Source organism: Rutilus rutilus, assembly GCF_951802725.1.
Source record: "Rutilus rutilus genome assembly, chromosome: 10".
Classification (NCBI taxonomy): Eukaryota; Metazoa; Chordata; class Actinopteri; order Cypriniformes; family Leuciscidae; genus Rutilus; species Rutilus rutilus.
The window spans coordinates 7,054,162-7,068,540 of NC_140215.1; the positions used below are offsets into that span (position 1 = coordinate 7,054,162).

General features: G+C 36.1%; 1 protein-coding gene across 1 annotated transcript in view; it reads right to left on the reverse strand.

Annotated features, from left to right (window-relative positions):
- itprid2 (ITPR interacting domain containing 2) overlaps positions 1 to 9,779 on the reverse strand; it is a 44,001-nt gene extending 34,222 nt beyond the window's left edge. The window contains exon 1 of the mRNA XM_084421607.1: positions 9,673 to 9,779. The gene's annotated coding sequence lies outside the window, so the exon portion shown is untranslated. The remainder of the gene's footprint in view (positions 1 to 9,672) is intronic.
- Positions 9,780 to 14,379: the final 4,600 nt, after the last annotated feature.

A 14,379-nucleotide genomic window follows, 5' to 3' on the forward strand; every position in this document is an offset into this window, starting at 1 on the left:
AATAGTTTCAGGTCTTCCATGTGCAGGGTAAATATCACAACATCCTAATATGGGCACCAAAAATGAATGTCACTTATGCAATGCAGACAGGAAATACATTAAACATACCTAAATCTTAAAACTACCTAAATGCTTTTAGCTTCAATAGAGATCAAGGATAAAGAAGGGAAACCTATTCCAGAATATCTCTTTGTTATTCAACCAGAAAAGTGTTCACCGGAGGGCTAAAGTCTAAACATCAATCTCTTCTGAGAATGTGATGTTCCTTTGTTTTGAACAAGTGACACTGTGCTTATAGTAATGGCACTTTGGGTAATTCTCCCTCTCTGCTTACACTTGAGTCTTTTTCCACTTGTCTTCTGACAGCGAGTGAGAAGATGGACTGAGACAATAAATTAAGACACTATCAAACTCAGTGTGTCCTCAAGAGCCAGAGCAGCTGGAAGTTTCACAGCCAAAAAAAATCACTTTCTTAATCAGTATGTTTGTCTTGTTTCCCAGTACAAATATTTAAACGTCTTTGAAACAAGATAAAGGAAAAAGTAATACTAAAATACTAATTAAAGGGCGAGTTCACCCAAAAATGAAAGTTATCCCATAATTTACTCGCCCTCAAGCGAGTATATACTAGGTATATACTGTATATATATGACTTTCTTCTTTCAGCCAAACAGAATCTGTGTTATATTAAAAAATATCCTGGCTCTTCCCAGATTTATAATTGGAGTGAATAGAGCCTGAGATTTTGAAGCCCAAAAAAGCACATCCATCATAAAAGTAATCCATACGGCTCCAAGGCCTTCTGAAGCGAAGCGATGCGTTTTTGTAAGAAAAATATCAATATTTATAACTTTATAAAATAGAATCACTGGCTTCAATACGCTAGTTGAGTTCCGGCGGAAGAGAATCCTCTGACACGACGCATTGGCGAACGTGGAAGCGCAGAGGATAGAGCAAAGCAAAACAAAACAAAACACCAGTCACGAATTAGAAGTCTAAAACGAGAATTTTATATGAAGTTGTAGTTGGATAATTTTCTTAAAAACGCATCAGTTCGCTTCAGAAGACCTTTATTAACCCCCTGGAGCAGTATGGATCACTATTATGATGAATGGACGTGCTTTTTTGGGCTTCAAAATCTAAGTTACTATTCACTCCCATTATAAAGCATGGAAAAGTCAGGATATTTTTTGAGATAACTTTGTTTGACTGAAAGACGAAAGTCATATACACCTAGGATGGCTTGAGGGTGAGTAAATTATGGGATACTTTTTGGGTGAACTAACCCTTTTTTCTTTGCCTTTCACCTTTATTAATGCCCACACACTTTCATCACAGTTCTCTTACAGTGCTAGTGGACAAGAGCAAAATCATATCATGCAGTCCAGTTATCACATGTGTTATTATAGCAATCCTCAAATGTTTTTGCTTCAAGATCCATTTTACTTTCAACATCAAGTGGCGACCCAACAAATTACCGTAACTGTTTGTGATACTCAGGTAAACAAAATGAAGTTTATAAATATTTATACATTTATTTATTATATATTAAACATTTATTTTACCTTGCACAGTTCTGTACATTTTCTTGGACAAGTGTCAGGCACCTACCTAATATGTCTAGTTTCTAACAAGCAACATTATGAATTAGTACCAAAAGTGTGATGTCAAAATCAAAAGACCACTTTTTAAAGCTGATTGTTATCATAACTATTCCCCATAAATCAGCGCAGAAAATACATGTACACTGATTCCACCTGGACCTGCTCATTTTCCCATGTTAGTTTAATGAAAAATGTTTGTAATAGCAAGAGGCAGATAAAAACCCTGTCTTTCTACACGCACTGATTTATGTTTTTTTAATCCAAGTGTCTGCTCTATGGCACACTTTGTATTCTAGACACTGGGTTTCATGAAGCTTGCAAGAGAGCAAGGGTAAAATGAGAGAGGACAGGGTGCCAGGGTAACGCACAAGGTCAAACAAACCATTTGATGGATCTTGATACTTTATAAGTGGTGAAAGCAACAGGACATCCTGTCACAGCTACTCTACCACCCAAGAAGTGAGATGGGACGTGATTAGCGTTTAGAGGGCTGATTATGTAACTTAATTACAGGATCAACACACTGCATCTATAATGCAGTGAAGTTGGTTAGATTTTCTTAAGACCTAAACAACATACCTCAAAGTGTGTGTGAACCACTGTCTACACACCACTTATGGCAAAAATGTAGCAAAACAACATTGTTTCTTAATAGTTAGGCTATACCTGGCACCTTAATGACCAGTTAAGTACTTCAACAATTGGTTCAAACTACACTACCATTTTTTAAGAAATTAATTATTTTATTAGGAAGTATGCATTCAATTGATTAATACAAAAGATATCTATTTCAAATAAATGTTATTTTAAACTTTATATTCATCAAAGAATCATGAAAAAGCATGGTCTCCACAAAAATATCAAACAGCACATCTGTTTTCAACATTGAAATTGTTTTTTTGAGCAGCAAATCAGCATATTTGAATGATTTCTGAAGGATCATGTGACACTGAAGACATAATGATGCTGAAAATTAATCAATTTTACTATTTCACAATATTACTGTTACTGTTTTTTATCAAGTAAATGCAGCCTTAAAGGTATAGCGGAGGATTTTCTTTTTCCGGGTGGATCATCAAGACTATTGGTCCTCCTGATATGTTTACGTAAGGCCGTCGTACGTGCTCGTGCACACGATTCACACGATGGCGTGCGCTCAAAACACAGTTTTGATGCCTCAGTCGCGAAGTTTCTACTTGACAGGTAAAGTTTGGCATGCTATTTGGAGAAATCCATTTAAAATCACTGCTAGTAAAAGTTAATGTAAGCTATGATTAGCTCGTGCATGCTCTCTCGTGCACACGTTTAATAGGCATTCCCTCTCGGGAGCAGGTAGAGTGTTGCGCATGTGCATTTTTTCAAAAAGTGGAGAGGGCGGTTCTTTTCTAAAATTCGGGAAAATCCTCCACTATACCTTTAATTGGTAAGCATGAGAGACTTCCTTCACTGTTTTCATCTGATGACCCCGAACTTTTGAAAGGTAGTGTATATACCTAACAAATACTCTAAACAATGCTATTTTCTGGTACGCTTAAATGAACAAGCCAGTAACTAAACTGATTTAAGTGTCACATAATATAATAGTTTTTGCATCATTTTGAGTCGGACATGATGCAAGTAATGACTTGGAGTCAAGAGTGATACAAACCAATAACAGTTGTCTTTGAGTGATTCATTAAATAGAATTAGCTCATAAGAGTTCATGAGACGGACTTCATACAATGAGGAGATCCCGATAGAAAGACGAGGAAAACTCACCACTCAAAACAGTGGTGCAGGAAACAGTCATGAAATTACATTGTTCTGGAATTTTCTAAACCTAATCGTTTCCTTATTTAAGAGTTGCATCAGATCTGAAACACTACAATCGTCCAAAATAAAGACGACTAGAGGCAGAATAGAACAGCAACATACAAAAAAACTGATTATACAAGATAGGCTCCTCATCGGCTGCCCGTTTGTTAAAGATCCAGACACAGAGACACACCATGTACCAGCATTATGATAAAACCGTTTAATCATTAGCCTGAACAAGGTCAGCGGTTCCCAGGGTTTCAATTTGCGCAGTGTGAAACAAACATATGGAGCGCCCAGGGTGTTACCATGAGCATGGTAGTTTACCAGACACTGGGATTCAGTTTGGAACAGGCTCCGATTTCATACCTGGTGGAAATATCTAACTCTCATCAGCAACATTTAAAGCTTAAGTGAATAATAATAATAATAATAATAATACTAATCGGTTTTATTTTTTCATACCATTACAAATGCACGCACACACACTCTTTGTGATGAATAGCATTGACATTGGACCCAGAGGAGGGCTGGCTGGAATCCCAGGAACTAGGCCTCAGCTAAGGATCTGATTATGGAAGAAATATGGAAAGCAATAGGAAGGAGTTGATGAGAAAAACCAATGCAAGATCCATTAGACCGGCACGCTTCTTCAAAACAGCACTGTAAACATCTCAGCACAGGGTCCTGATGGATTATGAGTGCACTGCTTTTCATTCCAACTACTCTTAGACACCCTACTTAATTCAGAACGCAGAATTGCCTGCAGCATTGCCAGAAGTACAAGTAGTGAATATTTAATGACAGCACTTTCACATGAATTTCAAGGGGGGATACAAATGTCAAATAGCTTAAAATGTCATTATAAAAATCTAAATTAGGATTAGATGAGTCATTTTTAGAGTCAATGGAAAACGTAGATAAACTCACACCTGTGAACACTGTTCTTTATTAACATTCAAAGCCGGTAAAAGGTCTACAGTCAGGTTAATAAACTATATTACATGGCATTTTTTATTATTAATAAACATATGTATTTAACATTGGTGTTTCTTAATCACATTAATGGGAAAGTTTACCCAAATGAAAATTCTGTCATTATTTCTGTGACTTCTACTTTCATTGTATGACAAACAATGCGGCAACAAAACAAACGGCAACAAAAACGGATACTTTTGAGTTCGACAGAAGAAGGAAAGTCAAGTCATACAGGTTTTGAACAACATGAGGTGAGTAAATTATGACAGAATTTTCATTTTTGGGTGTACTATCCCTTTAATGTAATCACATTTCAAAGTAATAAGCCAGTTAAAGCTGTGCATTATACTCTGATTTTCCCACAGTAAAGGGGAAATAACATTCTCTGGTTTTGCTTTAGCAAGCACTAGCCTTAGGGCTAAAAGCTTTTGAGACCAGGTAAACTAGTTCTTATTTTTCAAAAATGTCTCATATGTCAGGTTTTGAGGTCACATGGTAAAACTAAAAGTTGACAACATTAACATTTGGCAGATACACTACAGTTTAAAAGTTTGGGGTCGGTAAGATTTTTTTATGTAGTCTTTTATAGGCTACTCACCAAAGCTAAATATTGTGAAATATTATTACAATTTAAAATGACTCTTTTCTATGTGAACATATTGTAAAATGTCATTTATTCCTGTGATGCAAAGCTGAATTTTCAGCATCATTACTCCAGTCTTCAGTGTCACATGATCCTTCAGTAATCATTCTAATATGCTGATTTGGTGCACAAGAAACTACATTTCTAATTATTATCAATGTTGAAAACAGTTGTGCTGCTTAATATTTTTGTGGAAACCGTGCTACATTTTTTGTTCAGGATTCTTTGATGAATAGAAAGTTCAAAAGAACAGAATTTATTTGAAATATTTTGTAACATTATAAAAGTCTTTACTGTCACTTTTGACCAAATTAGCCCAAATACTTTCAGCTCTCTAGAATAAGAATATCTCTCCCTCTGCATCTGACTAGCTATAGCAAGTAGTAAATCATAGTTCACAACCTATTTAGCCATTTAAAAAAAAACTTATCTAGTTTTAAGAAGAAAAGAAAAGAAAACTGTGCTCGTCACTAAATCATTTTGTGGGGTTTATAAAGTATTTACTAAACCCTCATCTTACAATTATTGTGAGAGTAATGTAGACTGTAGCCTACAACACAACAGTGTCATTTCCCTCAAGTCTCTTTGAAGCATTTCTCTTGAGATTTCAATAAGCCGTGTCTGTTTCAAGCCCCTAGCTGAATTCATTTCCTGTGGACAAAGCCTCCGAATAGCCATTCACATTAGCCACACAGGACCTTCACTTGTTTTTCTGCCCTGTGCATAAAAACAAACAACCAGTTTAGGACAATTTCTCCTGAATCAAGCCGTTTAGAAGATGCTTAAGCATGAGGCAGATGACTGCTAAAATGCATCAGAAAACTTCCTAACCTGCTTCAGGGACAATGAACATCCAACAGGTTGTTATCGCAGATTGCACGGCTCTGTGGAATACTTGATTCTGATTGGTCAATCGTGCCATCCAGCGGTATGTTATTCCCCGATAACAACCAGTACAAACTGATAACAGGCTCATCCGGGGTAACTGAAGTCAGCGCTATATATGCTTGCTAGGAATTCGTTTGGCAAGCTGATAAAATGTTAAAACTCAAATCAGTATTTTGTGGACTCGCTCGGTCTTGTTTCATACAAATGCAGCTGTTGCCAATTTGCAATGATTGTTTTGTACAATGTAGGCTATAAAACAATCTCCGCGGCACATCGGGTAACTGATCACCATGCCGTGGTTTATTCTGCGATAACAGCCGGCTGGATGTACATTATCCCGCTTATTACACGGCTACTAGCCACATAAGTAAATAAATAGACACAAAATATTGACTTGAGTTGAAATATTTAAAAAGGTCTATAAACGCAAAGCTTCCACGAAGAAAGCAGTTGCTAGTAAGCGGCAAGTTCAAACTAGACGAACATTTAAGGGATACGGTACAGTAATGTCACTTATTACATGGCATTTCACCACCACATAAATAATTATGGGGATAAGAGATTGATTGATTTGAGATTAAACTTTAAAATCTTATTAGTTTGTTATCTCATTATCCATTACAGTAACAGTGCACAAAACAATCAATGGCACCAGCTGTGTTTGGATGAAACAAAACAGCGAGTCCGCGATACCCTGATGACATAATTAAATTAATTGCGCACTTGAATATTGATTTGAGTTTTAATATTTTATTAGCACACCAAACGCAAAACTTCCATGAAGAAAAAACATTCCTAGCAAGCATATAGTGCTGACTTCAGTTACCCAGATGAGCCTGTTATCAGTTTTTACCAGTTGTTTTCAAGGAATAACATACCGCTGGATGGCACGATTGATAGTATTCCACAGAGCCGTGGTGTAATAAGTAACTATAACACAGCATCGGCAGCAGTCGGCATGTAGCAACTGTTTTGCATGTCTAATATGGGAATATTGTAAAGCTGATGGCTTGTAAAATTGTACTTTGGATGTGAAACAGTAGGCATTAAGCCAAACTAATCAGGATGGCATTTAGACCATGCAGGGAAGGAAACGTAATCCGCTGTTGCAGTGACTTTCAGTGGCATCAATAGAAATGGTTCTCTTTAATATAATCTAACTTCCTATTGTAAATAACAGTACTTTGCTAAGGAAACAGAGCCACACCTTTTGTTTAGTTAGCGTGACATATCTTCCACGAAAAGCAACTCGAGACTTGTTAACACAAAAACTTGGCTTACTCTCAACCACTACTGCTGATTTCTCTTGTCAAAGAGATAGCTCACCTAAATGGAAATTCTACAGATTGCAATGCAGCAAGTTTGAATATCACAACCGCAAATGGGATTTGAGAGCTCTTACGGTCAATAACAGCTTAAATTTCAGTTTATCCCTACCACTAAGCCATCTACAGGGGTGAATAACTGATTTTTTTCAATTTTGGGAGAACTCTTCCTTAAAGAACGCGTTTACACGGTCTCTACCTGTGGAAGGAATGCGGTAAATCATGCGACAACACACGGATTCACCCGTGTTATCTCTGCAAATACACACCAGTGCTCTCATTTGATCAAACACACTCTTTCACGCACACATATGTCAGCTGTGTTTACACCCGGCCAATGTTATCTGAAGACACCCAGAAGACAGTCCACAGTCCTGACTTTTATGTTTGCATAGAACACAGCTGCCCTACTTGCAATAAAACTGTGGAAAAGTCACGAACATGAGAGAGTGGAATGAACTTTTAAGGAGACTTGAGAGCCACTAGGCTAAAACTAAGAATGGTTAAGAGTACTAAAACTTCAGATCAGTCTAAACCGGTGGTTCTCAAACTGCTGTCAGTGAAGCACTAGTGGTCCTTGAAAGATCCCAAGTGGTCTGCGAGATGATGGGCAATTAAAAATAATATTAATTTTAATAATAAAGCACAGCAACTGCTAAAAAGTTTAGGGTTGGCAGGGTTTTTTCATGTTTTTCAAAGAAATACCTTATGCTCACAATGGCTGAATTTATTTGATCAATAACAGTAAAATGTGTAATATTGTGAAACATTATTAGAATAAAAAAAACTGCTTTCTATTTTAATATATTTGAAAATGTAATCTGTTCCTGTGATGACAAAGCTGAATTTTCATCATCCTTCAGAAATAATTCTAATAATCTGATTTGGTGATCGAGAAGCATTTAAATTGCTTAAAATTGTGTGAAAACCATGATACATTTAAAGGGATAGATCACCCAAAAATGATCATTCAGTCAACATTTACTCAACCCTCAAGCTGTTCCAAACCTGTATGAATTTCTTTCTTCAGAATATCTTCTTTTGTGTTCAGCAGAAGAATGTTGGTAACCAAAAAGTTTCTTGTCCATAAAAAAAAAAAATACCATGGAAGTCAATGCTCCATGACTCGTCAACAGTTTGTCAATGCTCGTCAACAGTTTGGTTACTTACATTCTTCAAAATATCTTCTTTTGTGTTCAGCAGAAGAAAGAAATTCATACAGGTTTGGAACAGCTTGAGGGTGAGTAAATAATGACAGAATTTTCATTTTTTGGGTGAACTATCCCTTTAAATAAGGATTATTTGAAAGTTCAAAAGACCAGTATTTATAACATTATAAATATCTCTACTGTCACTTTTGATTCATTTTAGTATCCTTGCTGAATAAAAGTATAGACCCTAAACGTTTAAATGGTAGTGTACATAAATAAAACAATGAATAATAACTGATAAGACCCACCAACACTTAATTAATAAAGTGATTAACTTAATAGTAAATAACTGATCCACAATAATTAATGATACATTGCTTCAATTGTCTCACTTCAAATGCATAACTGACAGGTTTATGTCAATTTTCGGCAAGATTATGGTAAAAGTAAGGCTATTTTTGTTTACATTTCTTAAACTGGAGGTAACTGTTTTCAAGTAGTTTCCCACAGAGTTAAGGTGTTAAATGGTCCACATGTTTTGTTTCACTGTTCAGGTGGTCCACAATCAAACACATTTTCCAGACAAACTTTTGATGATTCTGTCATTTGGGATGACCAACATACCATAAACATAGGCCTAAATACAGCTGCCACTTTAGGTGAGCTTTGGGTGGCCCTGATGACTTCTAAAACTTTCTTCTAGTCATCTGGCTTTATTAGCAATGTATCAAAAATGCAATGAAGGAGATACTATCAGCTATGAAGAGCAAGTCATTATCATTCCAATAAACAACACAAATGTTCTAGCAAATCAAGAGTAGCCTATCTAATGAGGCTGTAAACTTGTTGGTCGGTTTCAACTTTCCATACACAAACAGGAGGGTGTAGCAAGTGACATGAACATGACCCATTATCATAACCATGATCATAAGTGTCAACTAAAAAAGGGAATTCACGAAAAAAATAATAATGTCAATGTCATCCGATCAGTCGCGAAACTGTTGCATCACAGTGCAAAAGTTCCCTTTACTTTACTTTTCTAAAATATGGATACTATTATACTGTTTCAATCACACGCGCATACAAAACAACTCTACTACTAAACTAGAAATAAGCGCGCGCGTGCTTACACGCCATAACACGCATTAAACTAGCACGAGCGCTTAAATGTCTGTATTTCAGTGAGCATCTACGCATAAAACAACCTCAAGCCAATATGAGAGCACGCAAGATTAAAGTAAACATTAAAGAAAGGAATAGCCCTCAAAAAGCAGAAAAACGCATCTTACCATCTCTCAACAGCAGGACGTGATGATGATTGCGCGCCGATAGTTAGAAAGTATCTGTACGGAATCATCTGCCAAAACTATTCCAAAACTTCAAGTGCAATGCTTCCGCTTCCGGAAAAAAAAAAGTGAAAAGTAACAACATGGGCGAGACGAAGCCCAAAAATACGCCTGGCCTGAAACCTGCTGGAAGAAGATATGCAGTGCACGCACCATCCATACCTGATCCATCACTTATTCACCAATAACAGTTACGCTTGACATTTGAAATGTGAAGTCTAGATATATATTTTAAAAAGTAGTGTAAAAAAGCTCTTTTTAATAACAGTTCTGTTGGATAGATAGATAGATAGATAGATAGATAGATAGATAGATAGATAGATAGATAGATAGATAGATAGATAGATAGATAGATAGATAGATAGATTATTTTTGACGCTCCTTGTAACAACGTCCTTGAATTCCAAATTCTTGATGCTTTGAAATTACGATTGTGAATACAAAATACACTTTTTGTTTCCGATTATTTTTTAAAGTCTCAGTTGTTTGGTTATTGATCAACTCATAAGATGCCTGTAAGGCTTAACAAAGTAAAGCTCTCTTTATGAGCATGTAAAGTAAACCTATAATACCCTACAGTTATCAACAGATGTCTACTGAGCAGACAGAAAGGAAGTTACATCACTGAGAAAGGAAGTGGTTAACCCACCAATCCATCTGACCAAGATTAAGCACCTGTGATAGACATCTAACCACAGTTTGCCCCTGCATGAAGGTCAGCGTATGACATCTACTGCTGAAAAAAGAGAACAACTGATTTACAACAGCCCTTGAGCTGTTGGCAAGAGATATATTTATATCAGAATAACACCCCACACTGTTTCTTTAAACGGACATACCTTTATATTAAAACATCTGTAATGTAATTATTTCAGTCAATTCACAAAGAATGATTAATATAAAATAGGACTGCTGAAATTTGTTTTTGTGATGCCTGACTGTTGCAGCAAAATTGAAGTAATTGCTAATCAAATTCAATTGTATTGCCAACATTTCTCAGTGGAATCTTAATTACTGTTCTTTTGCCATAAAACAGATGGGAAGAGGTATTGTGTTCATGTTATTACCCAGTGGATGGTTACAACTTGATTTATGGACCACTGTCAGTATTTCTGAAGCAATATATCTCAGATGAGCGTAACAATGGTTATCCCTTTGATATTATGAATCCTAAATGTTTCCAAAAAATATGATATATGAGTAGAACATATTATCTGCCCCTTAAAAAAAAACATAATATACCATCATTAGCCTATTTGATAAGCTGAATTCACAGTGCTGTTTAGCAGGATAGGTTTCATCATAATTGCAAGAATGAAAAAAGCAACATATGCTATAAAACTGCAGAATTGCATGAGTTCATTATACATTTTTGGGTTGCCCAAATAATGCTGATGGCCTTTAAATTTTTTGCTTGTGAAGTAAAAGAACTTTAGTACATTTAACAGTAAAACTGATGTTAAAGATTATTGAGGTAGTGGAGGCCGGGGCTAGTTGTCACATGGGGAAATTTTGCGGATGCTTGTTTGCTCTAGCAGTGGTTTCACATTGGTTTCAAACACCTTCAACCCCTCTTAAATTACAATAATTTTGTTTATTTTCCCTTCAAACAATAATTCCAATATTAGCATATTTTTGTAACAGCTGTATGGTGAATAAGTGAACGCAATAAAACAAAAAATGAAGGTATATTGTAACAAAGAAAAGCTTGAAGTGTGGTCTCAGTAGCTATATATTTCATGAACTGTTTAATATTCTATTCTATTCTATTCTATTCTATTCTATTCTATTCTATTCTATTCTATTCTATTCTATTCTATTCTATTCTAACGTGTCTGGGAAAGCTGTAGTAGGCATTGTGAAAAAGAACGTAGTTTCTCCATTTAATCAGAAGAGGGCGCTCGTGACCATGATTAGACTCTACAGAATTGTAGACCGAAGCTTCTGATCTCACACACAGGGTTCCAGAGAATTGAGGATTTAAGTGCATACCAGCATATTAAACGTAAAATGAATAAACAATATAATGTATTTGCAATACATTTAAATTTAGGCTAATAAAGCGAAAGCCAAGGGTTTACTGTTTATTTATTTTGATAGCCTAGTTTAATGCATCAGAAATTAAACATTAGACATAGGTCTAAATGCTTCCTAAAAATACACTTTACCAAAATAATTCGATATATATATTATTTAAAAAGTGCTTGTATATGCCTATTATATAATACACAAGCACTTTATTAAATACAATTTATAACAAGCATTATTTCGTTAGATTTACAGATCGTTAGTTATATATATGTGCTATTAAAGGCCTACATGATCTGTTGTATTTTATTACTCTATATAGTTTTATCGACTTGGTAATGGAAATGATTTATCCTTGTTACCCGTTTATTTTTTTGTTAAATAAGTCTGAATTAAAAGAGTCATCCGCTGGAAGTGATGTTGACGGGCTCTCGAGGCCGCACTGGCCCCGTCATGCAGCAGGTGGCCTTACCTGCAACCCAAACCAGCCCTTGAACTAGAGAAACCCCGCATCCACAGAGCTGCACAGATGGGTCACCAGCCAAAATGAGTGCCTCTGCATGATTTATTGCGCCAAAATACCACGGAACTAATCAGCGGACAAACTAATTAATACAAATCTGCATTTTTGCATAAGTAATTAGAGCAACGAAACTCGCAGTGAAATAGGAGATAGGGATTTATTCAGTCGGGAGACCCGTTCAAGCAGAGAGAGATTAGTTTGGATTCACTGTTTCTTTCCGTCAGAGAAAGGTCTGTTGGTTCAAGCAGAGGGTGTTAAAGGTCAAATTATTAATAAATATCATTGGTATGACCTCATATTGTGTTGTGTTGGGAGGGAGAGGAACATCTTAATGTTAAAGAAATCATGCAGGATGCGACCTACTTCTGTTATTTTGGTATCGGTAAAAGTGTGATATTTTATTTGATTGTATTTATAAGTAGCCTATGTCTTTCAATATATATATATATATATATATATATATATATATATATATATATATATATATATATATATATATATATATATATATTAGCCATAGGCTTTCAATTTAGGCATCTTGTATAACTCTTTATTTACTCGCCTCAGTATTAAGCCAGAGAAACTCAGTCGGTCCAAAGCCTTTCAATGTAATATGACATCATACAGAGCCTGTATATTTTTATATGCCTGTAATTTATAGACTAATAAACACCACATAAAAATAAAGAGTGCCAATGTGTAGGACGTCGAAGAAATGAGAAATGCAGAAGTAAAGCATGAACTGTAGTGACAGAAGTCCAGTGAGTTGCTGTCAGTGGTGCTGAAATCACTCTCCTCACGTCTCTTGGTTTGCATGGCAACAGGGAGACACACACACGCGCAAACAGACGGCTTCCTATCGGACCTTTGACCAGCACAAACTTGTCGATTTTTATGAGAAAGATTAGCAGCACTCAGAGCCCATGAGTGTTCGTGGACAATTCATGGTTACCTGGTTATCAAATGTCTGCGGTGGGCCATTAACAGATGTCAGGAGAGATAAGCACAGATAAGCAAACAATGGAAATGAAATATGTTGCACGCATGAACAAACAGCATGCGGATATAGCCGAGACGCCCAACTCACACTTAGATAGAATAAAAATAATTGCACAAGCCCACCTCGATGAAACAACTGTGAAACCAACAAACATCTTTAAGATGCTCTTATGAAGCTGAGCAAACCTAAAATTATTTCTGCATATATTCGTTGGACTGATTTGAAGGTGTGTTTCTGAACTAATTAAAATTAGGTTATTTAAACAGTAGGCCTATCCTAAACCTAAAGTCATTATTTATTTAAGGGCATGATTAGATTAAGGTTTTTGTTACTTGTCAGATGTCATCCTGTTGATATTAAATAATTCCAGAAAAAAATAGTCTAGCCTATCTAATTTCCTCAGAGCACAAATGCACGTGCGTTTAAATGTCATTGTCTATAGTTATTCTCTCATTTATATATTCGCCTTTTCAACGGTTGGTCTATTTTTTTTTTACTTTTTTTTTTAGGGGGTTGGAAGGGCGATGATATTAAATTGAATAGAAAACAGCAGATTTCGGACGTTGGATCAGGTTAGTGAGCCGTGAAACAGGCTTTTTGTCAGTGCGCGTGCGGCTCGCGTGCCGACCGACCAGCGTTGAAAGAGGGGGACTCATTACCGGGGTCTCGAGCCAGACTTTGCAATTACTGTTTAATCAATAGCACGAGATATTTGCAAAAGATTAGCGACAAATCCCCCAAGCACCCCAACAAACCACAAAAACATCAATATTATAACTTCTCCTGTATCAGAATCAAATTCAACTGTTTTATTTTAAAATAGGCCTAATTACAAGAATAGGCTAGCATACAAATAGACCTAACAATGATAACACAATAATAATAATATAGGCATAGGCTTATTTATCCTATTCTTTTAGACAGGACCTATTTCCACTGATAATTAGTGACAAAAACTACTCCGTGATTATGAGCTAATTTATGGACACGCATAAAGAGTTGTCCGCATTAAGACAACGGGATGTGGCTAAAGAAAGAGTCGGCCGTGATTGAATGTGTCCCACGCTTGAAAGGGTTAATCCATCCTGCGGGTACAAAC